Raw genomic sequence first — 3,142 nt, forward strand, 5'->3', positions numbered from 1 at the left:
ATTAAATAATTTGTATCATTTCATATCACACTCATTAAACACAAAAAAATTATTTTATAAAATAAATAAATTCTACATTTGCTACCATTTTATTTTAAATTATTCCCAAATTAAAAATAAAATAAAAAATAACGATTTAGCCTCTTTCGTCAATTTCTCTCCGAACTAAAAGGTGTCGCATGGATATTTAGCCTCTTTCATCATTCAATTTTTTTATTACTATTTTAGTTTTTGCTTTTTAATCTTAATTTTTTATTTTACATTATTTATGTTCCATTTCCTTTATTTTTATTTTTCAATAATTACTTCTTGTATTTTTATGTTATGTCACGTATTTTTATTACATATTTATTTATTTATTTATTTATTTCTTCAACTAGCATAACTGATTAACTACATTACTATTTTAATTGTTGAATTAAAATAGAATTTTATTGTTGAACAAGGTTATAGCTTCATATTTTCTTTTCTTTTGAATTAAATTACGTGGGTCATAAAAAATTATCGAAAAACATGAATCAATTATTTTTATAATATTAGTTTTAAATATATATATTTATTTATTAATATATTTTTAATAATAATATATGTATTTTGAATATCAATTTAGTATCATTTATAAGGGTTAAAATCGTATAGTTCATATATTTTTATCCTAGTTAACAACAACTCATGAGAGTCATGCATTGATGTTGTAGTCTTACGTCCTTATGTTACATCGATTTTATAATTTGAAAATTAGAATTTATATTTTTTATTAATATGATCTCTAATTAAGTAATATTATATTTAAATAAAATTTAAGCTATATATTTAGATAAATTGTAAATATAATTTAATATATTTCACTAACGGTAGTCAAAATTCAAATCATTATACACATAATAGCTATTGAACATTATAGAAATTGTGAAAATCACAAAATTCACATTTGTGGACCCTAGTTAACAACAACTAAAGATATCAAGACTCATTATTGTTGTAATTTTGTACCTCTATAGTTCGGTAATTTGATAACTTGTGAATGTTACTTATATTCACTATTAATATATCCACTAATTAAATAGTTTTAATTAATTATTACATTTTAATAAATTTAAACTATATTAAAATAATTTCTAAGTCTAATTTGAAAATATAAAATTTAAAATATTTTAGACATGATAAACATTGACACATTATAAAAATCACATTTTTCATATTTGTTGAACCTAGTTAATGTTTTAAGAAAAACACTTTTGTGATAAACTTTAGAATGAAATGACTTTTATATAATAAATAAATAAATAAATAAATTTATGTGATAAATTCAAGGTTTAGTTAACCACTGATGACCTTAATCTAAAAATATTTTAAAGAATTAGTATCAATATATAATAAAATTAGTTTTAAATTTTGATTAAAATAAAGACTAAAGGTGTGTTTGGTATGTTGGAAAATGTTTTCTAGAAAACATTTTCCCATTTTCTTTTGTTTGGTTGTAAAAAAACATTTAGAAAACATTTTCCAAACTTACTTATTTTCCCTCACATGAGGGAAAATGACTTCCCTATTAAGTGAAGCGAAGTCATTTTCCAGAAAAACATTTGAGAGCTACCTGTATACTGTAATACCCTGAAAATTCAGACCAATATTAGGACCATGCTTCGAACTCATGAGTATTAAATCTTAGTGCTTTGGTAGTGTTAATATCAAGGTTGAGGTGTATTAAGGCCTCAAATAACTCTTAGCTAATAGACGAATCAAAATATTCCTCACCGATTGAATTCTTGAGAAGGATATTGGTATAGTCAACTTCAAATGATCATATCTCTCATTATACTTGGAATTTTTGAGCTCACGACCTATCAATAGATAGATAATCGAATTAGATTTCCAACAATACCAATTTCACCTAAATTCGATATCAAAACAAAGAGTTGTGCCTATTTTACTCCAGCATGTCAGGCTAGAAATAGTGTGACGACATTCGTGATAGCTTATCACATTTGTGATGCCCTATCACAAAGGTCGTTAGCCTTACGCAGAAACCAGCTCCTAAGTGATGACATTCGTGATAGCTTATCACCTTTGTGATACCCTATCATGAAGTTCATCAGCCTCAGGCAGAAACCAGCTCCTAAGTGACGACATTCGTGATAGCTTATCACCTCTGTGACGCCCTATCACGAAGGTTGTCAGCCTTAGGCAGAAACTAGCTCCCAATTGACGACATTTGTGATAACTTATCACAAATCTGACGACATTTTTGATGACTTATCACAAGTCTGACGCCTTATCACCAATGTCGTCAACTATGATTTTACAGCAACTGGGAATTTATTTCATAAGGGTATTTTGGTCATTTCCTTCACCTTCCACGACTTATAACCCTAAAGAGGCATAATTTTTCTCATTTGTCTTTAGTTAAGCATCTCAAAAACCCTATCTTATGCTCTCAACCATAAGATTAGGGTTTCCATCAAACTCATCTCTCAAAAGCAAGATTCAAGCCTTTTTCTAAGATAATCGAGAATTAAGTTTCCCAATCCAAGAACTCTCCAGCAAATCATCAAGGTTACCTTTCTAAGGTATGGATAGTGTTCATCTATGGATCCAATCCATTCATAGAGCTCAAGAACCTTATTTTAAATATTATTTTGTAAACTTTTTGTGGTGATATGAGTATGTACATATTTACGATTGTTGTTTAAGTTTCAATGTGATATCTAAAGATGTTTTCATGGAATATATATGTTTGTTAACTGAAAATCATGAACTTTAGGTGGTTTAATATGGTGCAAGTATGAAACCCACCTATGCCTTAAAGAATGCATGCAAGGTGTTTGATAAAATGCTTAGGATGCTAGAAATTCATGTTGTATGGTTCTATGATGTCTAAATGACAAGTCCATGTTAGTTATATACTTCAATATGAATTCCATGCTTTTCATGTGTTGCTATTGTTGTGGTATAAAACATGTAAGATAATGGAGATATACAATATGTACACAAAATATATCCATGCATTCCCTAAAATGTTTAAGATGTTGAATAACTATATGAAATATGATATCCCCTACTTATGATATTATGAATTATGGACTCAAATCTTGTGATCAAGTCATGTCATGTGTGTCAGTTTCCTTCTATCGAGTCCTGT

This window comes from Capsicum annuum, chromosome 7 (genome assembly GCF_002878395.1).
Source record: "Capsicum annuum cultivar UCD-10X-F1 chromosome 7, UCD10Xv1.1, whole genome shotgun sequence".
Classification (NCBI taxonomy): Eukaryota; Viridiplantae; Streptophyta; class Magnoliopsida; order Solanales; family Solanaceae; genus Capsicum; species Capsicum annuum.